General features: G+C 34.7%; 2 pseudogenes; both read left to right on the top strand.

Moving 5' to 3' along the window:
- LOC149156094 (protein BPS1, chloroplastic-like) overlaps window positions 1-22,888 on the top strand; it is a 146,199-nt pseudogene extending 123,311 nt beyond the window's left edge.
- Window positions 22,889-23,127: 239 nt separating this feature from the next.
- LOC149156095 (protein BPS1, chloroplastic-like) lies at window positions 23,128-24,417 on the top strand (annotated as a pseudogene).
- The last annotated feature ends 1,034 nt before the right edge of the window (window positions 24,418-25,451 follow it).

The following is a 25,451-nucleotide window of genomic DNA, read 5'->3' on the forward strand; positions in this document are numbered from 1 at the left end:
GTCTCCACTTCTTCAATGACAGCACAACTGCATAAAACTCCTTATCATAAGAAGAATATTTCTTCTTTGATTCATTTAGCTTTTCACTGAAATAAGCTACAAATCTGTCCTCCTGACTTAAAACAGTGCCAATGGCTTCTCCACTGGCATCACATTTCACTTGAAAAGGTTTAGTAAAATTAGGCAAAATCAAAATAGGTTTTTTTGTGATCTTTCTTTACAACAGAGGAAATTTCTTCTTTGATTCAGTAGTCCATTTAAATCGTTTTTCATCCTTATTTATAGTGTCAATAATGGAAGTATTGATCTTACTAAATTTCCTTATGAGTTTACTATAAAGACTAGCAAGACCATGAAAAATTCTTACCTCAAAAACACTTTTTGGTGAAGGCCACTCTATGATTGCCTTTATCTTCTCTGGATCCATCTTTAATCCATTAGCAGAAATAACAAAGCCCAAATATACCAACTCTTCCTTCATAAATGAACATTTCTTTAAATTTAATAGTAACTTTTCTTGTTGTAGCTTGTTTAAGACATAATTCAGATGTCTCCTATGTTCCTCTCTAGATTTTCTGTAAACTAATATATCATCTAGATATACTATTACAAATTTACCAATAAATTCTTTCAGAACTTCATTCATAAGCCTCATAAATGTAGTAGGAGCATTTGATAACCCAAAAGGCATTACCATCCATTCATACAATCCTTCATTCATTTTAAAAGTAGTTTTCCATTCATCTCTTTCTCTATTCCTTATTTGATGATACCCATTTTTTAAATCTAGATTTGTAAAATATCTTGCTCCACTAAAACAATCCATCAAATCTTCAATTCAAGGGAAAGGAAAATTGTACCTGATTGTTATTTTGTTGATTGCTCTTGAACCAGCGCACATTCTCCGACTTCCATATTTCTTTGGACTCAACACTGTTGACACTGCACAAGGACTCAAACTCTCTCTAATTAGTCCTTTATATAATAGTTTTGGAACCTATTATTTGATTTCTTCATTCTCTGTGGGAGTCATCCTATAAGCTACTTTATTTAGTAGATTTTCTTGTGGAATCAAATCTGTATGATGACTGACTTTCCTAATGAGTGGTAACTTATTAGGAAATCATCTACAATGATATCACAATAACTGTCCAGCATCTCTTGAATTTCAATTGGAAAATCAAAGATTTTAGTGGAAGTAATTATTACCTTGGGTTTGCAAATCAATGCAAAATTTATCTCATCCTCCTCAAGCTGCTGCAAGTATTCTTTTCCACTCAACAATAGGGTCTTTGGATCAGACTTCATTGATGCATCCTCTTCTTCCATAGGTAGCAATGTATGATTAATACCATATTTACCAAATTTGTATGTGTTCCTTTTCCCATCATGCATAACTCCTCTATCATACTGCCAAGATCTTCCCAGCAATATATGACACACATCCATAGGCATCACATCACATAGAATTTTGTCTTTCTATTTGCCCAACTGTAACTCCACTTCACACTGTTCATTCACTAACAACTGATGTTCTTTTTGAAGCCATGACACCGTGTAATGTGTTGGATGTATCTTTGTATTCAATTTAAACTTGTCCACCACTTCTGTAGAGACAAATTTATATGTGCTACCACTATCAATTATCATTTTACAACATTTTCTTTGAACCTTGCACAAATTCCTAAACAAAGTCTTTCTCTGTGCTGGTTCAACAACTTCCTTTGCTGGTTGTAGCAAATCTTTGTTAACTATCAAAGATTCCCCTTTCTCTGGTACATTTTCTTCTTCTGTCACCTTTGCTACTTCTTCTTCAGTCTTAGAAACAACTGCATTTATCTGATGTGTCCCTATGTGTTATGGGCACTCATAAGTTCTTTGTCCCATCTTGTTATATATGTAACATCTGACTTCTTATCCTCTGCTTCTGCCTCCTCTTCCTCTAGAAAAACTCCCTTTGCAACTTACATCACCTCCTATGGGTGTATTGATCCAAAATTTATCTAGTATAGGCTCTAAGTATAAAAATATTCCTCACAGAGGAAAATGAAAGTCAAAGGATTCTCTTGGGAATAGTCTCATTACGTAGAACTTTTCAATCTAAATCTATTGCACTTTGAATGGGAAAAATGGACTTTGGATGAAGAAGTTATTGCAAAAAGAAGATTGCCCATTATCCTTAGAGAAGGAGGCAAATCCTTATGAAAATTTGCTTAAGGATTTATATGTGGTCCTTAAGGAAATCGCATCGGAAAGGTTCAAAGGGTGAAGCAGCAGGCCTTAAGGGCTCCCCAATAGTGATCTCCGATATATCACATCAAAGGAAGGCCTTCGCGCGACATCAGAACCCTAGGTAAGCCGAATTGCGATATAATATCGTGATGTGCGATAAAGCGATCGAGGATAGAGTGATATGGAAGTAGACCTGAAATACTATATTCCGCAGCCGAAAACCCTTATCGGATTCATAAGACATATCGGATCGGAGCTTGGAAGGGATAAAGGCCCAGCGGGAGGACATTGTGATATGCGATATGCGATGCGCCAATAGCGTGATTAGCGATCGGATCGTAACAATACAGAGGGGAGAACTATACCATATGACATGCGATTGCAACTTGTGATAAAGCGTGGACCCGATAAGGTTTATAAGCACGATTTCATATCATTCGAAATCTAGATTTACGCGATTTGTTTGTATTTTCCCATGTATTGGGTTTTTGGCCATACGCAATGCGATTGCAATATGCGATCAAATGACGGATTCGAAAGGCTTATAGGGGTGATTACATATTATTTGAAGTGCGGTTAAATGGATCATTATGTGTTTTGCCTGTGTATTTATGTTATATTATTGTTTCGGGATTTAGCCCGAAAAGAGGATGACTATGTCTTTTCCATTGTAAAATGACTCCTATTCATCTGTGCCATGCTGCAAGCGAGCATTTTGTAATAGGAATACGTTATGTAATGCATAGAGCCACAAATCCAGAAGCCAAAGGGCCAGAAACAGAGACAGAGCGATGATTTCACAGAGAGGAAGACAAAGGTCCAGTATATGAGACGTAGAGCTGCCAAGAATGATTCCTCGTGATTGCACACAGAGAAACACACATGGAAGCCACAGAGCTGGGGGGATGCCTCCAAAAGCTAGAGAGCACAACTGACAGGCAGAGAGAGTTTTTGGAGTCGCTTGGAGGTTGAGCGAAACCAAAAGCTCTTTCAATCTAAGAAGCCACCAGAGGTTGGGGCGATGGCAATGGAGTGATTTCCTAAAGAGCTAAGTGTAGCAGAGTTGCAGAGCACAGAAGCTTAGAGAGCCAAGAGCCAAGATCCAAAGCCAGAGCCAGAGCCATAGCTGAGAGCCAGAGTGAGAGTGAGAGCCAAGAGCCAGAGCCAAAGCCAGAGCCAAAGCTAGAGTGAGAGCGAGAGCCAGAGCTAAGAGCTAGAGCTAGAGTAGAGAGCGAGAGTGAGAGCGAGAGCTAGAGCCAAGAGTAGAGAGCGAGAGAGCCAAATGGACAGGGATAAAAATGGTATTCTAAACCCATAGGTTCAGTTGTAAGGAGTTGAGTGTGGAACTTGTAAAAGAAAGATTACGATAATCCTAGAGAGCCTAGTCAAGTTGATTAAATCTCATAGAGATGTAGCTGCAGAGGTTTGGGTGAACTCATAATTATATTGTTGTCTTACGTGTTTGCTTAATTGTTGCTTTATTTACTGTTACGTGTGTTTAAATATCAACATAAGAAAATATACATAATCACTTGAATAGTTTAAAAACAAACAAAAACGTACAACTCTTTCAAGCACTTTCATTTCTGCAATTATCAATCATAAGCATAGATCTGGGAATATATAAACTTTGGAGTGGGAGAGGTCCTTGTAAGCATGACAAGAATTCTTTTAGTGCCCCATTTCAGATCAGGTGGTATCAGAGCATCAAGTTGATTAACCCCACCTTTAGAGAAGGTTATATTAGTGCTGGTTATACCAGAGCAGGTGTTATCATGAAGCAGGTGGTGTCATGATGCTTGATTGATAAAAGCAGAATGTTTGATTGATCAAAGCAGAATGCTTGATTAACAGAGAAATCTATTTTCTTGTTTAACTTGAAAGGTGTTTAAACAGTCAAGAATTGATTGCTTAATTATTTGTAAATTGACTGTTGTTTGAGTTTGAAAAGGTTCAGGGAAAGCTATTGATAGCTAGGTCTAGGAGAGGACAAGAAGGAAGATGGGCTGAAGGCATTCTTCTTATCCCAAAGGACATCAAAGCAATCCTTGAAGCACAAGAGGTTTGTTGCAAAAGGTTGCTTGAATAAGCTAGTTTTTAATCTTGTTTGAAGTTCTTTTGTTCATTTTGATAATGACAACTTCTACAAGTGAGTCCTCAAAATCCTCTTTCATCACAAGATTCTTTGATGAAGACATGAAGCAAGACTTGTTCACCATGATGGATATTGTGAGAGAAATGTATGAGGATGAAAGGAAGAGCACCAAACTTAGAGAGCAGTTGAATTCCATGAAGGAAGAGAAGAAGTTGCTTTCTAACAAACTGCAGGAAATGAAGAGACAACTTCATATTGCAAATACGAACTTGGAAAGGATGCATGAGTTGGAGACACGGATCTTTGTTGCAAAAGAAGCCTTAGTCAAGCATCATCTTGAAGAAGAGGTAAATAATTCTAGTTTGTCTTCAATTTCCTCTAAGAATGTTTATATTGGTTCTTTTGAAAAACATAACAGAGGCATAGGTTCCAAGTTAATGTCGAAGATGGGCTATGAAGGAAAAGGCTTGGGCAAACATGCACAGGGTATTATTGAGCTAATAATAGTTGAGGAAAGGCCTAAGTATTTGGGTCTTGGCTATGGACAGTCTTATGGAGAAATTTCGAAAGCTGCCATGAAGACCATTAAAACAATTCCTAGAAGGAGTTTCATTGTAGGTCTTCTACCTCAAGAGTGTGAAGATTGTATTCTTGGCGAATGCAATAGTGTGAAACATACTTTGCAAAAAGAAGGTATATATCAACATACACTTGAACCAGAGAGTTGTGGAAACTATGAAACCATTGAAGAGGTTGATGGTGTTCCAAAGGGAGCTACTTCTTCATTCAATTCACCTGCTCATGAAGGTAATAAAGGTGAAAGAGAAAGGTATAAATCTAGTTCTAACCATATTCCTTTTGATTATGCAAAGCATGATAAATTTCCATATAAGTATGGGAAAATAATTGCATGTTCCTTTTGTGTTGTGGTTAGCCATAATGTTTCTAGATGCTGGAAGAGAATGGCCACATGCAGGACAATTTTGAAGGAAAAGAAGAAAAGAGCTAAAGGTCCATTGGACAAGGAAAATCATGTTGTCAAGAGGATGCACATGTGTTTCACTTACTACCATAAGTAAGGACATATTGCTGCAAAATGTTGGACTCTAAATTCAATAATGCTTCCACGAAACTTGAAGAAGGTGGAGAGAAAGAATGGCAGGAATGGAAAGAAAGATTCCATGAATGATGTGTTTCAAGATGATTCACATGTTGATGCTAATGTGCAAACAAAGGTAGCACCTTTGAAATGGATTGGTAAGAAATGGTTAGAGTTCTTATCCAATAAATATTATATGTCTATTGATATAATGCATCTATTTTCATTTCTTTGTTAATAGAATGAAAGTTGCAGGGTTTTACAAAGAAGGTGAATGGAAAAGTTGAGTATGCAGACTCACTTTATTGCTACAACATTATGTTCATTTCAGCTTCGAAAATACAATGTAATTAAGCAAAAGTTGAAGGATGAAACATCATATTTCAGCTTCGAAAGTACAGTGTGCTTAAGAGAAAGTTGAAGGATGAAATGCATGCATGAGAATGATGTGCATGAACACAAGTATGTTGATGATTTCCTTGTATTTGAACATGTATGTGTAATTAACTTGAAGGGTTGATTGCTTTTTTTTTAAACATGCATGTAATGCAATATTGACTTGAGAAAAGTTGATTTGGTCTCCAAGATGGAGATAATGATCAAGTGTTTCATCTTTGAAAAAGAACTTTAGAATTCTTTTTCTACATGCTTGACTTGAAGGGTCAATTGTTTGAAGGCATGTTTTGTTGGCTTGTTATCTAGTCAATCATTTGTATGTAGATGTAAAGACATGGAGGTGTTCACAAGAAGTGAAATCTATTTCTTTTGATGAAGCAATAGTTTAGGCCATCTAGTTGTTATTTGTAATCCTGTTGTTGTTGACAGTATGTCAAACAGCTACAAATGAAAATTTTGTGAAGCAGATGTAACTCCCATTTTTTTGAGCCACCTTGGATCAATGATCAAGGAAGTTAAGTTCAAACTACCTTATGTGACCTTCTTAGTAGTAGTTCTGCAAGAAGTCAAGGATGAAGATAGTTCTTCCTAGGAGAACAAGCACATCCAGAAAGGGAGTGTTCAAAGGCTTTGGTTCCGAAGCACTATGCAAGGCAAGTGTATGGAAATTGAAAGAAGAGGGTGAGGTACTCTCATTTACTGTTCAAATCAGTATATCAGTCTTTTGGAGTCCACAAGCTTTTTAGTAGGAAGGCGTGATCCAAAATGGATCTAGTATAGGCTTTAAGTCTAAAAATATTCCTCATAGAGGAAAAAAAAAGTCAAAGGATGCTCTTGGGAATAGTCTCATTGCGTAGATATTTTTAATCTGAATCTACTACAATTTTAATGGGCAAAAATGGAATTCAGATGAAGAAGTTATTGCAAAAAGAAGATTGCTCATTATCCTTAGAAAAGGACGAAAATCCTTATGAAAATGGGCTTAAGGTTTTATATGTATTCCTGAAGGAAATAGCATCAAAAAGGTTCAAATGGTGGAGTAGTAGGCCTTAAGGGCTCCCCGATAGTGATCTCCGATATATCACATTGGAGGAAGGCCTTTGAGCGACATTGGAACCCTGGGTAAGCCGAATTGCGATTTACCGATACTGTGATGTGCGATAAAGCGATTGGCGATGGAGTGATATGGAAGCAGACCTGAAATACTATATTCCATATCCTAAAACCCTTATCAGATCATTAAGACATATTGGATCGGAGCTTGGAAGGGATAAAGGCCTGGTGGGAGGACATTGCGATATGCAATATGCAATGCACCGATAGTGCGATCGACGATCAAATCACAAAAATGTAGAGGGGAGCGCTATACCATGTGACATGTGATTGTGACTTGCGATAAAGCACATACCCAATAAGGTTTATAAGCACGATTTCATATCATTTGAAATCCAGATTTACAGGATTTCTTTGTATTTTCCCGTGTATTTGGTTTTTGGCCATACACAATGCTATTGCGACATATGATCGAATGATAGAATTGAAAGGCTTATAGGGGCGATTACATATTATATGAAGTCTGGTTAAACGGATCATGATGCATTTTGCTTGTGTATATCGGTTATATTGCTATTTCTAGATTTAGCCCAAAAAGAGGCCGACTGTGTCTTTTCCATTGTAAAACGGCTCCTATTCATCTGTGCCATGCTGTAAGTGGGCGTTTTGTAATAGGAATGTGTTATGTAACACGTAGAGCCACATAGCCAGAAGCCAGAGGGCCAGATGTAGAGACAGAGGGACGATTGCATAGAGAGGAAGATAGAGGGTCAGTCCAAGAGACACAGAGCCGCCAAGAATGATTCCTCATGATTGCACACAGAGAAATGGACATGGAAGCCGTAGAGTCAGGAGGATGCCTCACAAAAGCTAGAGAGCAAAATTGGCAGGCAGAGAGGGTTTTTGGAGTCACTTGAGGTTAAACAAAACTAGTAGCTCGTGAAAGCCAAGAAGCCACCAGAGGTTGGGGCAATGGCAAAGGGGTGATTTCCCAGAGAGCTAAGCATAGCAAAGCTGCAGAGCGCAAAAGCTTAGAGAGCCAAGAGCCAAGAGCCAGAGGGAGAGTGAGAGCTAGAGCCAGAGCCAGAGCCGAGAGCCAGAGCTAGAGCTAGAGCTAAGAGCCAGAGCTAGAGCCGAGAGCCAGACCCAGAGCCGAGAGCTAGATCTAGAGTGAGAGCCAGAGCTGAGAGCTAGAGACAGGAGCAGAGAGCCAGAGAGCCAAATGGTCGGGGATAAAAATGGTATTCTAAACCCATAGGTTCAATTGTACCAATGGATTTGAGTGTGTAACTTGTAAAAGAAAGATTACCATAATCCCAGAGAGCCTAGTCTAGTTCACTAGAGCTCATGGAGATGTAGCCCAAGAGGTTTGGGTGAAATCCTAATTATATTGTTGTCTTATGTGTTTGCTGAATTGGTGCTCTATTTACTGTTATGTGTGTTTAAATATCAACATATGCAAATATACATAAGCACTTGAAAAATTTAAAAATGAACACAAACATACACCTCTTTCAAGCACTTTTAATTCCGCAATTATCAATCATAAGCATAGATCCGGGAATCTATAAGCTTTGGAGTGGGAGAGGTTCTTGTAAGGATCACAAGAAGCCTTTTAGTGCCCCATTTTAGATCATGTATGCTGACTTGAGCTACTGCTAGCTCCACCTCTAGGTGTTGTAGATATTCCTCTGCCACCTTGACTTCCCCTTCCTCAAAAAGTACCTCTATTTCTGGTAGATTGCTTCCTCATGAGCTTTTCTTTAGCCTTCAATACAATCTGATAAGCCTCTTTTGCTGTCTTAGGAGATAACACACTTATTTCATCTTGAATATCTATTCTGAGACCATTTACATATCTTGCAACCTTCTCATCTATTTCTTGAAATTGTCAATCTCTTATGCTCACTTTATAGAACTCCTATATGTATTCCTTCACTGTCATAGACCTCTGTCTAAGATTTTGCATTTGTCTAAATAATGTATGTTGATAATCACTTGGAAAAAACTTACCTCTCAACTTTGCCACCATCCTGTTCCAATTTTTAATTCGCTGCTTACCAAGTCTCCTTTCTACTTGCACTCCATCCCACCAAAGTGTTGCATGTCCTTTCAATTTTGTAATAGAAAATTTCACTTTCTTTCCTTATTTTGTTTCTTCATAATCAAAGAGCTTGTCCATGTCATTAATCCAGTCTATCAACTCCTTAGGGTTTAATCCTCTTGTATAAACTGAAACCTCAAGTCTGGGTTTAGATGTGGATCTCAACACTGATCTAAAGAATCTCATTTCAACAGTAGGTTCTACAGGTTCCTCTTCTTCTGCAGCTTCAAATTTAGGCTCACTGACATATGCATCTCTTCGATATCCCATTTCCACTACTTCCAATCTAGCTCACATCTGTTCCATAGCTTCCAACACTTCAGCATTTGCAATTGGTCTTCCTCTTCTACCATGTCTTCCTCCAACTTTGTAAGCCATGTTTGATTTCTTTTTCTGATCTTTGAGATCCTGGTCCGTGTCACTAGGCTACTCTGATACCACTAATGGTGGTCTAGGTGCAGGTGTTAGAGAAAAACGTTCAAAATCAGAAACTATTTCTTCTAGTGCATGTGGAACCTCTTCTCGGATTTCCTTTGTCGTACCAGTCATTTGCCTCCAAAATTACCTATTCTGCTAAAATAGTAGAACTTCTTAAATCACCCAGAATATGGAAAACCTTTAGATTAACTACTGAACCGAAAGGAAACAAAACCCCAGTTTATAATTTCTTGGGTCCGAAATTGAAAATAACTACCATGCACTTTCGGAAGTGATATCTGTTGGATCACATCCCTTCCTAATGAAAGGCTGTGATCGATCCAGACTTCAACAAATTAATTCAAAATTCTTACCATATCACATTTGATTTCCAAATTAAACCTCGTGCATGTTAACCATGTAATTTCCATCGGATTTGCCTCCTGCAAGTGGACGGTCTAGATTAACTGAGCTATTAACTCAGTTTTATAGACGATTGCGTTTGATTTTCAAAATATTATTCATGCTTATTAGCATGTGATCACCATTGGATTTGTTGCCTGTCGATCATATGGCTCAGATAATATCCTCGGTTCACATGGCTTTTATCAGGGTTTTCCTCTTTCCACCAAGAAATTACATTACCGCCAGGTTTAGACTATCTCTAAGTTATATTCTCTAGGACATCGAAACATAAACAAGTTATCTCAATATGTAGGAAATTCAAACCTCCGAGATTGACCATTCATACACAGAATATACAACGACACAGAGATTTTATAAATTTTATAGCCAAATTCTCCTCCGCCAAATCCAGCCAAATCCTTTTACATTAATTCAAAACTTACCTAAATACCTTACATTCAACAATCAGATCCTCAATCAATGGATCGAATCTACCTAATCTCTCCTTGAGAATCTCAACTAAGCCTAAATACTTAAATTAATTACAAAATAATTCAAATCCCTGAATTCTAGCTCAAATCCTATCTAGAAAGCTTTGTAAATTGACAACTAAAGGATCTCACTCCTTTTCTTGTAAACTTTTTTATTTTATTTTTGGAATAAAATCGAAACCTTTTGTCTTCAAGCCTCATGCTCCTACATCAGAAAACATCCATATAGAGGCAAGCCATGGGACAAGAACAAAGGAGGCAAGTTTTAAGCAAAACAGAAAGGGATGAAACAGTAAAAATTTCCAATCCATGATAACAGAAATGATGATTGTTATTATTGTGGCAAACCTGGGCATCATTCTAAAGATTGCTATAAAAGGAAATATAATGAATCTACACAAAGAAACAAAAGTCATAATAGAAATCTTGTGGACAAAGACACCTCAATTAGCGATGGATTTAAAAATCTTAAATTGTTTCTTTCTGATGCTGACTTGTTTGTGGAAAATGATGATGTGAATGCTTGGTTCATTGATTCTGGGGCATCGCTCCATATGTCTTGTAATAAGGAGTGGTTTGATGATATTATGAAAACATTGATGGAACATATCTTTATCTAGGAGATAACAAGTCACTTAAAGTTCAAGGTTATGGAGTAATAGGTGTGAATTTTCCTAATGGACAAGAGAAACAGATCCATAATGTGATGTATGTTCCTGGTATCAAGAAGATTTCAAGTTCTGTTTCTACTATTGCTGACTAAGATTTGAAGGTGAAATTTGTTAAATCATAGTGTGTAGTGAAATACATTCAAGATCACTACAAGGTTATTGCTAGAGTTACTAGAGTTGGAGGCTTGTATAAGTTGGATGTGATGAGGAAAATTCATCAAACGTTGGCATCTACAACAACATCAACATTAGAGTTATGGAATCAAAGGTATGGACATCTAAATCATGATCATTTAATGCTACTTCAAAGAAAACAATGGTTGAAGGTGTTCCTATCTTGAAGAGTGATCATGTTGAATGTGAAGCATGTGTACTTAGCAAGCAACATAGGGAGGAATTTCCTATACATAAAGAAAAAAGACAAAGGGAAATACTTCAATTAATTCATACTGATGTATGTCGACCTATGAAAACTAGATATATTGGTGGAGCATGGTATTTTCTTATTTTTGTGGATGATAGATCTAGGTATACATGGGTTTATTTCATAAGAAAGAGTTTAAGAGTATGGTGGAAAATTAAAATGGAAATTGCATCAAAATTTTGAGATCTGATCAGGGCGGAGAATATAAATCAAGAGAGTTTAACCAATATTGTAAAAGAAATGTGATTCTACAACAATTTACACTGTCAGATACACCTCAGCAAAATGGAGTTATTGAGAGGAAAAAAAGAACACTAGTTGAATGTGCACATAGTATACTTCAAGGTAAAAATATTTCTAATGGTTTTTGGGCTGAAGCCATTACTACTTTTTATTTGAAAAATAGGAGTCCAATCAAAATTTTAGATCTTAAAACACCTTTTGAAGCATTTTATGGGTACAAACCAAAAGTGATTCATTTAAGAGTTTTTAGTTGCAAGGGATTTGCTCATATTCCAAAAGATGAAAGAAGAAAATTTGATGAAAATTCAATTAAGTGTGTATTTATTGGTTATTGTGATGATTAGAAAGCATACAAGTTGTTTGATCCCAGTAGTCATAGATTGCTTGAAAGTAGGGATGTGGTGTTTCATGAGAATGCAAATGAAGGTGATAAAATAAATAATATTGTTATATGACATGATATTGATGATTATGTCAAATTAGATACAAGTGTTTAACAAGAACATGAACAAGCATAAGAATATGTACAAGTTCAAGAGCAAGGAGCATCAAGCAGTCATGACACTCCAAGAAGAGGAGAGGAGACTCCACAAAGCAAAAGGAAATATGAAAGAAATAAAACACCAAGAAGGTAATAACGTCAAAGTCAAGTACCTGTAAGGTATAAATATTATGCATTAATGTCTTTTGATATGAATGTTGTAGAACCTTCAAGCTATGAGGAATCTAAAGAATATGAAGAATGGAGCAATGCAATGAATGAAGAATATCTCTATAATGAAGAATGACATGGGAATTAACAGAATTGCCTAAAAACAAAGTTCCCATAGGATGAAAATGGCTATTAAATCTGAGTTTAATGCTGATGGAAGTATTGATAAGCATAAAGATAGATTGGTTGCAAAAGGATATTCACAAAAGGAGGGAATTTATTATGAAGATACTTTTACACTTGTAGCTAAGTTGAACACAATTAGGGTTATGATCTCATTAGCTACAAAATATAATTGGAAAATGCATCAGTTAGATGTCAAATATGTATTTTTGAATGGTGAGTTAAAAGAAGAAGTTTATTTGGTTCAGCCTGAAGGGTTTGTAAAATAGGGATAGGAGCATCTGGTTTGCAGGTTAGAGAAATCTTTATATGGTTTGAAACAAGCACCAAGATCTTGGTATGTTAAAATTGATTCTTTATTTTATGAGAAGAAAAAATGATCCTAACTTGTATATCAAGGAACATGAAGGTGATAATGTTGCTTTAATATCTATATATCATAATAGGAAATGCATGCAAGTTGATTGAAGAAATTAAAATTCAGTTGCGACATGTATTTGAGATGAAGGATCTTGGTAAATTGCATTATTATTTAGGTCTTGAAGTTTGGAAGGAATCTGGTAAGACAATAATCACACAAAACAAATATACAAGGGAAATCCTTGAAATGTTCAATATGATTGAATGTAAGTTGGTATCTACTCATTTAGAATAGAATTTTAAATTATGCAGTGATGATGGAACCAAAGAGGTAAATGAAACCTTGTATCGTTAACTGGTGGGAAGTCCAAACTATCTCACCACTACCAAGACGAATCTAGCATATTCAGTCAACATACTCAGTCAGTTCATGGCTAAGCCTTGTGAAAGCCACTAGAAAGAAGCAAAGAAATTCCTTTGATATCTAAAAGGAACACCTAATTTTGGTATTATGTATACTGATGAATTTGATGTTGAGTTAGCAAGTTATTTTGATTCTAAATGGGCTGGAAATTTAGATGATAGGAAATCTACTACTGGATATGTGCTCCATATTAGTTCATGACCAATATCATGGAGCAGTAAGAAACAACAGACTATTTCCTTGTCATCCACTGAAGCTGAGTACAAAGAATTATGCAGTGCTACTTGTGAAGCAATATGGATTAGAAGGATACTTGAAGATGTTGGAGAAACACAACAAGCACCTACAATAATAAGATGTGACAATCAAAGCACTATCAAATTTGAAAACAATCCTATATATAATGCAAGGACAAAACACATTGACACACAACATCATTTTGTTAGAGAAAAAGTGAAATCAAAATAAATTGACTTATCATATTGTATTAAAAATGAAAATGTGGCTGACATATTCACCAAGCCTCTTGGAAAGGATAAATTTGAAATGTGTAGAAGTAAGTTGTGCATTGTAGAAAATCCAAATTATGTTGTAAGCCTAGCTGAGACTTAGACCACCAATCAATTTAACATGTAGATCGTGATTAAGGGGAGTTGTGAGGTATTAATCATGAATGACACCTCTCACTGTTCAGATGACATCGATCACTGTTCCGCAATCAATGTAGTCAGCTAGTGTCAATAGATAATAAATATAATTTGACGTAGTAATTGCTCGTCTGTAGCTAAAGATGTCTATAAATTGGAATATTGAGTACTAAAAGGAACAAGTTTTGAGTGTCAACTCTATTCTCTGTTTCAAGGTTCGGATCTAGCGCAAGATATCAAGAATAACGTTCAAAATAATATGGGTGCCAATGAATTTATAAAGTTTGATTTAAAAAGGGAAAATATTGCACGATGCTATCCAGTTGAAATATTATGGAATAGAATGGAACTCCACCATAATAATAAATCTAAGGCTTAAGGGAGGCATTCCTAGAATTAGTAATCCCAATGGACTAGCCTTGTTCAAGAATGCAATGAAAAGAATGGATGAGAAACATAACTCATATGATCCAATCCAAAATATCCTGGGACCATACATCGTGGAATAGATGGAGCAGGTACCAGCTATGGAAGTCAATTTACGAGAGGTAAATGGTCCTTTTACTGCTCTATAATATAAAGTTGTTATATGTACATTCAATGGATTCTAGCCTAGATATGAGGAACTACATAAGTGGGTATTCAATACTTGGTCCCCAAATTGTGATATCTACCTATGTTCTAAGGGTTTCTTTCTTATACAATTTGATACTCGAAAAACTTTGAATTTGGTTTAAACAATGGGCCATGGTTTTGGGTTGAGTGGGACTCTTTATAACTCCAACGTTTCCAAAGTTTGATGCCACCACTATGAAAGCCTCAACAATGTTGGTTTAGGTGAGAATACACAATCTCCCTCTTCCATTCTTCCACCATCAAGTGTTAGAGGGAATTGGAAATAAATTGGGGAAATTAAACAAGATTTACTTAGAAAGAACAAGAAAATGAATTTTTACATTTTACTAAATTTTCATAGAGATAGACCTTAACGAAGGTCTACCTAACCATATCCACCCAATCCATAAATTCTTTAAGTGGAATCAATTATTAGATTATGAAAACACATCCTTTAGGTGTCATATTTTCTTTGAAACAAGATATCTATAGAACACATGTCCACAGGAAAAAAAACAACAAAAAGGAAAATGAGATAGAATAAAAAACGAAGGCATGACAGGTTTCAGATCCACATCTTTCAGAAGAAGAAGAAGAAGATACAATAGAGACTCCCTCCAAATATGGGCGTACAATAAAAACAAGTAATCAAGGGGAAAATAGAATTGAGCATATATGTGGAATCAAAATTATATTGGAGAAAGGCATTGAACTGGCAATGATTCAAATTCAAGAGAAGCATAATGAATCATAAGCCATGGGAGGTACAAAGAGAACACATACCTTTGAAAGCTTAGATTCAGATAAAGTCGTGCCCCTACAAGTTGGTGGAAAAGAAATTACAATGGTAATTAATGATCCTAGCCTTGGGGTTTGGCAAAAAGTCTAGAAGAAAAACGAGAAAGGGAGAATCTTAACAATTTTTATCTCAAGTAATTATGCCATTTCTATGTAAATTTTATTGTATTATTTTTATTTTATTTTTATGTTTCATAAGTCAAAATACTTATATGACTGAATGCATTATACATCTATTCTGACTTCAATATGCATACACATAGTTGATGTGTCTACATAATGTAATTTTAATCATTTTCAATGAATAAAATTATGTTTTATCATTTTCCTTTCGATAATAATAATAATAATAATAATAATAATAATAATAATAATAATAATAATAATAATAATAATAATAATAATAATAATAATAATAATAATAATAATAATAACTAAAAAAATGTTAAAAATAATTAAAATAAATTGTGTAAATTGTATTAAGCTTAAAGGCCTTGAGGTTAATGATATGCTTGATATTAAATTATTGATTAGATTGATTTCAAAATATTGTTGAAATAGTGTATTTTTTCAACAATAATATAATAAAATTAGTTTAAATATTGTTTTCAATTTGGTATAATATAAAATATTTTTGTATATTGACTTTAACAATAATAAATTAATACAACATAATTAAATAAATGTGCTAGAAGGTAGAGATGGGAAAGCATTATCGGCCATGTAGAAGCCTAATCATTGCTAAGGGGGATTTTACATGGTCAACCTAAAGGACATCCTGAATGGATATGATGCATGATGGATAATGATGAAAGGGCATGACAATATATATAGCTTTCCATTGTATTCAATAAACTCTACATTACTTACTCTACTCCACACCATTAGCACTTGAGGAGGGGCTAGGTACAACACTTTGATGAAAGAGATGTAAGGACGGAAAATTCCTTAGATCTCAGTAGGATGGCTCTTAGGCTGCCCATTATTGAAGGACAAAAGGCGTTTCAAATAATTTCTTGCCTACCACGATGGGAATTCAAAGGAAGACATCTGGGTGCTATTGAAGTTTGAATATTCCTTGCATTTGTATAATCTAACATTTGATGACCTAATAAAATTATTGTTGAATGTTACTACTAATTCTTTGAAATGGAGGCAGGAAGATGACATTAAGACTTGGCTGGGTGCAGCTCTGAATAATTAGGCTACCTGCCTCTAGAGTATCAAGGAGGCTAGTGGAAGCCTGATTTTATTTTTCTAAGAGTGTGCTTAATATGTGGCATATTGTGAGCAATTATTAGAGATGTTTCCTTAAAGACAAACATAACCATCATCAAATTTCATTAAAATGCTTAAAACTTTCAACAAATTTTATTATAATTTAAATTTTTCTTGTGGATTTGATCTCAAATTCCAACCTTGAGGGTGAATGCTAGTCCATCCTGACACATTGGATGACGAAGGCATATTCCTATGTGGGAATTCATGAAATATGTTATTCGATTCTTATACAATGTGCTCTAGGGCCCCGAAACTTAATTGATGCTTCCAACTTTTTTCCATTATAAACTTTGTATGCTACGTACTAAATTCTCATATATTCACCTATATATACCCTTATCTATTGTCTCATTGAGACTTAAAGTTTTTCGTGGTTAGGAGATTTGCTAGCCAATGCATAGATCCTCATTCGGTAGTTTTTACTTCTTAATTATGGAGTCTAGATATTTTTCCAATCTAGTGGGTGGTGCTATGATGATGAGACTTTGGGTTATATCATGTTTTCTCTTTCTTAGGTTTCTTCAAAAAGTTGCAGGGACATGAAATGGGTTTGTGAGGATAAGGGGAAGCCAATTTATTGTGAATGAGAAACATTTGTTTGTCAATGGGTTCAACTCTTACTTATTAATGACTATCGCAATAGGTCTAACATGAGGAAATAAGGTTACCTATAATTTTCAACAAGCTGCAACTCAGGCTCAATGTTGCAAGGACTTGGGCCTTCAATGATAGATAGTACAAGGCATTGCCTATTTTTCTTGATGTATATGATGAATAAATATTTTAGGTTTGTGCATGGGGCCTTCATTACATTAAATCTTCAAGAACTCGGCCCATTGCTTTCCCAATATTTTACTTTTGCGTGTTTGGATCTGCTAACATTATTTGTTTTCTAAACTTTTATTTATATTTCAGATGTTGGGATCTTACAAAAAATGATTGATTCACAGTTGGTGCTGCATTAATTTGTGTAATCTTATAGGCATGCATTATATTATTATAGTAACACTAGGTGTTCATTTCTCGATGATAATGTTGAGTTTGCACTAACATATTGAAATGTGATATGAAAATTAAAGGATTTTTAGAGTAGATGAAGAGATCCAACTTTCATTTTCATGGATTTAGATAAAGATCCATCTGGAAGATGGAAGTAGGATATCGAAAAAACCAATTCTATTTGTAGAATTTGGGAAATATTAAAAAAAAACCAGGATTTCACACAGGTGACAGAGACAATTTACTTGGTGTGGTTTATAAACATGTATAGGCATCTGCTTGATGGGGAGGAGCAGGTAAGGGAGCCATGTTCTGACAACTCATGGTAGAAGGAATGATCTCATATGGAGATGGGCAAGAGATTGTCTTGTCTCAGAATCCATCTAAAACACCTCTGGTTTTTGGTCAGTCTCATAAGTTGGATGAGATTACTCATTTGTTTACTAGGCTATATGAATATAAGATTAGGAGGTAGGTCCATCGAAATTTCCCATGAAATCCATCAGAGGTTGAGATTGATTATCAAATTTGTGTAAATATTTGGTGTTCTTTTGCGCAACTACTAGTGTGTTAGGTAGTGAAATCTTTGGCAATTTGATTGATAATCTATAAACCCATTTAATCACAGTGAACGTTGATAACCTGGGGTGACACACTAATGGTTCTCAAATCACTCAAAACGCTAACTTAAAAATAGACACAATAGAGAACTTACAATGAATTCACCCTCGCAAGTATCAATATTCTCTCAATTAATTTTAAACTCTTACCCTCTATTTTATTAGGCATGCTAGAGTATCTCTTGTAGGAAAGGGGAATTTAGTGTGAGTTTTACCCTAGTACAACACATGAAGCTAGAGTATCTCTCTATGCATCCATGAAAATATGTAAACATATTTAATATATACAATGGGTGTTTATATGATTCAAAGATATGAGGACGATGATAGGCTGCAACATACCTAGGTTTTTTGTCAGCATTCGATTGAAGAAGATGTTGAGTATGAATTTGTAATATAGGAATGTGCCTTTCGCATAATTCTATTCTTCTTCAGTGAGATGGCATTAAAAAATAAAATTATTGTCACCAACAAGGAAAAATATCAGTATTGAGCCTGCCATTATCATTGTGGGATTGGAAGTGGCAATGCGACAAACTCCAAAGTCCAACTCCATTACCATTAAGCTTCTTTAATGTTGCAACGACCTAGAATCTAAAATCAACCTCTGAGAAAATCCTAGATTCAGGTTAATGATGCAACAACCTCGTGTATCCTAGGCCTAGACTCTAGTCTATATGTGTAATGTGACACATTAGAATTTAGTAAAAGAACAAGGCAAATGCAATATGTAGTCAAAAAGTTGTAACCAAGGCTGGGTAATAAATAAAACCATAATTTTAAGAAATTTTTGGCTAACTGATAGCCCTTCCTAGGGAATTTTATAATATTATTCATTGTTTTCTAAAAAACTGTAAAATACAATTTTTTAAATTTTTTTGACAGGTAAATTTTGTTGACCACTTCTTTGACGTGTTAGAGGGCTCTTGACAGGCTCTAATGTGTTCAATTTTGAATACTGGTGGTGATGATTATAGTGATGATAATAATAAATGAGTACTCTTTGAGTGCAACTTTTTAGAGTTTCTGAGAGATTTCTAGCCAAAATATTAGAAAACATTTGTGGTCAAATCTTAATTTGTGTTGTTCAAACTATTTTTTTACTACATATATGAATTCAGCACCCTTAGAAACCCCTTGATCACTTTGATTGTGAAGATTTAACATGTCAAACTTGTGATTTCAATGAATCCTTACTAGATTCTAGACAAATTAGATTGGAAAATAAACCAGAAAACTTTTGCAAAAAATTGCACTTAAAGACTACTCGGATAATAAATAAAGACGATGAGAATGAAAGATAAGAAATATTCCAAAGTTAGTTTCATCTTAAAAAATATCTTTAAATAATCATTATCTTATTGAATTATAAAGATAAAATTATATAATATAATAGATGTTTTGAAGTTACAATTTATTGTAATTATGTCGTAAGGCATTCCCTCTTGGAAGAACTCCCTCGCATGTCACCATGTCTAATTGTGCATCGTGGATTTATGTGTTAGTCGATTAAAACAATTTGCACCATTGGATCATCATAAGTGGTGGAGATGAGAAACCAACTGTTTGGAACAACCCAACAGTGATATATTGACTTTCAGGACAACAAATTCAAAGATTTTGATGATTTGAGAAATAATATAGAGCAATTAAATGGCTTTGTCTCCATCACCATGAAATGGTGCTAGATCATCACATGAAACCCTAACTCGAACTCCCAACTCTAGGACTCGTTTGAATTTCATGTCTCGTCCTAGTGAATCTCCTTCATCAAACAACACGAACCCTCCTCCTAATGTAATTTTGGCCACAAATCATCCACTGGAGGTTGTGGGACGAATTTTTGATTATCTAGAGAGAAAATTGAAGAAAAATACAATTTAGCTACTCCCTAACGACACTATAATTTAGGTGAGGGCGAAATTGGGCTACAGGGATTTCAGTCTTGATGGGGTTTCAATCAGACAGAAGGATGGATTGGAGACAAATTATAAGAAGTTTGTTGAGCCAAGGGTTAATGGGGTAAAAACAGGTGGAAAATGCATTGTTATGATGTATGGGCCAACTGGATCAGGGAAGATTCATACCATGTTTGGGTGTGCCAATGAGCTCAGGATCATTTACAGATATTTGCATGATATATTGGGTGACTATTCAGGTGAGGATGGTTGGGAAGATTGGGTTTTTGGGAATAGGTATAAGGTCAAGGTCATCGTTTTGGAGATCTACAATGAGGAAATTTATGATTTTCTTGCCACCAATGCTTCCTCCTCTGGCCTTAATGTGGGATGGTCCAAGAATACTGGATGCAGGGTTCCATTTTCCCCAAACTCTAGTTTTCTTCTCTTGAATTTCCTTTGAAATAAGGTTTTGTGAATGAGAGCATCCCATTAAAGATTCAAATAGCTCAAACCTAGAGGTGTAGCATGGATTTTCTATGGATTTGTTTGGTTGGTTGGTTACAGGAAAGATTATAAGTGATGGGTCAAAAGGTCAAGAATGTGATGTTTATAACTAGAAATGACATTGGAAAGATTGAAAAGGAGGTTGCCAAAGTAGAGGAGAGGATGAATGCCAAGAGTATTATTTGCAACAATAGAAGCTCCATGAGACATCATAACATGTGAGGTAAAACCAAAGAATTAAACTATGAACAATCATTCAAAATCGATAAAAGAAAAAACTCTTAAATAAACTTAAACAATCAAAATTTATGCTGATTGTTACTGTAATGCTGCATATTTCTAATAGTTGATGCACATAGAATCCTTGAACTTGTGAAGGTATTTTTAAGAATTTTGCACAACTGAGTTCTGGTAGTTTAGGGTTTATTTTGTGTAGCAAGCTTGCAAACTGATACGACTGATGTTTTGACGCAAACATTATTCATTGTAGGTAATTGAGATGTTAATTTCACTTTCGATCACGTTGGTCAGTCGACAATTTTTTCCCCTTTCAATTCTTTTAACTCTTTATTTGGAACTGTTTGTGGAAATACCAAAGGATGAGCATAATGGAGGTAAATCCGCCTTTTAAAATAGACATTTTAATTGGATATCCATGATTATGGTGGATTTAGTTGTATTTTATGCTGATTTCTGTGAAGGTGATCTAGGGATCAAAATATTTGCATTTTGCACAACTAATTCCTTTTGATAGGGCTTTTTTTGGGAGAATTTTGTCAACTCTTTAGGTTTCTTGTTCTTGATATGTAATGCCAGGTAATATATGGGTATTGAACTTGCTTTCCCATCTCTATGGATGAAAGTTTACAATATCAGGTTGAAAATATTGCTGAGAATTTCATCTAACATGCAAGTGTTGATTAGGTAATAATAACATCTTCACAATGAACAAATTGATCAAATCCTGAATGGGAAGATCAGAGTAGACACAAAAATTTCACAAAAAATCATATATGTTTTGTGTTCTTGATCCTTTGCTTCACACTAAGGAATATTTGGTCCAAATGTTTTTTTAAGTATGCGTTTTTCTGCATGTTGCTTCCTTTTTAGCACTTTAATTGTTAGAGGAGTCAAAGCTTTATCCGACCGAGTCACCCACATGATGGTTATTCCATGTCCTCGTTCTTTGGAAATCCTTTGGAATTTTTATTAATTAGTCATTCAATTCCTCTGCAAGGGTTAATCAAATATTGAAAGGTTTTGAGACTGCTTTATTACAAAGATTAGAGCATCTCAAGCTGAATAAGCCAAAGGATTTTATAGATTTGACATGGATGCAACAAGCCATGGAAGTCTTGTTCACAATGCATAGTGATATGAGATCCTTAGTTGTGGTTCTCTGGTTTCCTATAGAAAAATGGGATAAAAAATGGATTGATCAACATCTGGATGACACTATAAATCTGCTTGATATTTGTATTGCATTGAATGCTGAAATCTCACGTCTCGATCACCGCCATCTTATAGTCCAATATGTACTGCATTTTCTGAATTTCTCTGATGGAATTCCATCATTAGAAACATTATTTTGTGCCAAAGGTCATCTAGGAGAATTTTTAGGATTAACAAAAATTTGGGTAGAAAAATGGTGTGTCCTAAACCAACAGGAATATTGAGAATTGTACTTCCATATTAGAGGCTATGTGTAAAAGTTTTCACCTAGGGAAGGTGAAATCCTCGGCCAAGAGAAGAGTTATATTGAGGTCTATATATGGGGTGAAGGAAATATCTATATTCATTTGGAGTATTCTTGTATCTATCTTCGTGGGTTCTTTTGGTCCATTTGTGGACTTAAGAGTTCTTGATCATTTTTTGTGGTCAGTTTCATTTATGACATTGCAACAAGATGTGAATGAATAAATCAATGGTGCATTTTCCATGGGATGTGTTACAATTTTGAAAGGTATGGAGAGTTTGAACATATAAATTAAACATCTTCACTTAACGATTCTAATGTTATCCATAGGAATAGTAGGAGTAAACAAAATATGATTTCAATGCACAGAGGGATTAGAGCAAACATTACAGATAAGACAAGAAGTTCAAGAATTACAACAAAGTGCATATTTTTTGTCCCGAGGTTTAGATACTCTCACATAACAGATCAATGAAATTTTCCAAAATACTCTTAAATGACGAAATGTTTTTCTTGACAACCTTATATTTCATGTAGATAATGACACACAAAATGAAGATGAACTCTTTACAAAGTGAACAAATGGAGTTGATTAGAGGAAAAAGTTGTATTTTCATGTATTTTTTATTGTTTGTGTTTTTCACAGGTGATTTATTCCGCTGACACCTTTTTTTAGAAGGATTTGGTCAACTCTTTATATTTCTTATTCTTGATATAAAATACCAGGTAATATATGGTTATTGACCATGCTTTCCTGTCTCTATGGATGAAAGTTTGTAATGTTTTTTTGAATTGATTTCTGGGAATTTCATGTAACATGCAAGTGTTGATTAGGTAATAATAACATCTTCACAATTAAATAAAATTATCAATCCCTGAAGGGGCATATAAAAGTAGACATAGGAATGACATAACATAGCATATATGTGTTGTTGTTTTGAACCTTGAGTTGAGGCTGAGGATTCATAACTTTATCTGAATAGGAGTCACCCATATGATGGTCATTCCATGTCCTCATTCTTTAGAAATCCTTTTAGAATGTTTATTCGTAATCGGTCGTTCAATTCCTTTGCAAGTGTTAAACAAATATTGAAAGGTTTTGACACTACTTTATTGTAAATATTAGAGCATCTCAAGCTAAATAAGCTAAATGATTTTGTATATCTAACATGGATGCAATAGGCTATGGAAGTCTTTTTCACAATGCATAGTGATATGAGAAACTTATTTGTGGATATTTGGTTTCCATTAGCAAAATGGGATAAAAAAATGGATTGATCAATATCTAAATAACATTATAAATCTGGTTGATATTTGTATTGCACTAAATGTGGAAATCTCATGTATCAATCACTACCATATTATAGTCCAATATGTAGTTCATTAGTTGAAATTATTTGATGGAATGCCATCATATGACAAGCTATTTCATGTTAAATATAACCTGTGATAATATTTAGGAGGAATTAAAGCCGTGGAGAAAAATGGTTTGTCCCAAACAAACAAGAATATTTAGAATTGTGATGCCATATTAGAGTGTAAAGTTCTTCACCTAAGGAAGGTGAAATCCTCGACCAAGAGTAGAGTTCTATTGAGGGCTATATATGGGGTGAAGGAAACAACTATATTCATTTGCAGTATTCTTGTATCTGTCTTCATGGGTTCTTCTGATCCATTGGTGGACTTAAGAATTCTTGATCAGTTTTTGTGGTTAGTTTCATTTATGACGTTGCAACAAGATGTGAATGAAGAAATCAAGGGTGGGTTCGCCATGGGTTGTGTTACAGTTCTGAAAGAGTTGGAGAGTTTGAATGCAGCAGTTAAAAATCTTCACTTAACGATTCAGATGTTATCCCTAGAAATACCAAGAGGAAACGAAAGACAGTTTCATCTCATAGAGGGATCAGAGAAAGCACAATAGATAAGACAAGCAGTTCAAGAATTACAACAAAGTGCATATTTTATTTCCCAAGGTTTAGATCCTCTCACACAATAGATCAATGCATTTTTATAGATTATTCTTAAAGGAAGAAATGTTTTTCTTGACAACCTCGGATTTTCTGGAGATAACGACACGCAAATTGAAGATGAACTCTTGAAAAAGTGAATGAATGGAGTTGATCAAAGATAGAAGTTTTATTTTAATGTATTTTTTGTTCTTAGATGGAAACCCATATGCTCCCATAAGATACTAGTGCATTGAGGTGTGCGTTATGCTCAACGTTTACTATTGATTTTTTAGATGGATAAGTTTTGCACCATATGTATTTGTATATATTGATGGACATATATATGTAATCTATATATTATCACCAAAAATAGATCATCTAGCCATAACCTACTAGATGGATTGAAGTACACCATGTAGGGTCAATTTTACCATAGTAGAATTTCTTTCACTACAAGAAATTACATAATTATCCACATTTGTTAAGTTATTTATGGTTAAACCCATGAAGAATAATTAAGTAAATCATTATTTATTTAACTATTTTCTAGGAATAATTAATTAAACCATTGTTTAACTAATATTCCTTGTCATATATAAATCATTATTTGTCTTATTTTTCTCTAGGAATAATTAATTAATCATTATTTAGTTATTATTCCCTGTCAAGTTTGACTAAATCCTCTAGGAATACTTAAAAAAATTATTTCTTTATTATTCCTTAACCACATTCCTTGAGATGATAAATAAATCATTTATTTATTTATTTTTTCTAAATAAAAGTATTCAAATAATTTAAATACTTTTTCTCCCTAACCAAATACAATAAATTATTCCAAATGGTTAATTCTAGAATTTGGTCAATAATATTTTATTATTTTCCATTATTGGAGAATAACCCAATATTTTGTTATAAGTTGGAGGGTTTTACATCCATTCTTCACTTTGGATCATTTTCATGATTACACTCCCTGTTGTAACTTTGATTATAATCATTGTCACTCACCATATTCCTTTTTTATTTGAGTTCCCATTGAGCTCAAACATTGTTTTTGTTGGGTTTAAACATTGTAGAGTAGAGAAACTATACAGAGCTGAAGACATCGAGGATGGCCAAGAACCCATCCATAGAGGGGGACTGGTAACATTATTTGTTCCCTTCACAGGTGTCATCTAGTAAAACATATTCTTCA

This window comes from Pinus tabuliformis, chromosome 9 (genome assembly GCF_031772625.1).
Source record: "Pinus tabuliformis cultivar Carrire ecotype Pingquan chromosome 9, CPIR1, whole genome shotgun sequence".
NCBI lineage: Eukaryota > Viridiplantae > Streptophyta > Pinopsida > Pinales > Pinaceae > Pinus > Pinus tabuliformis.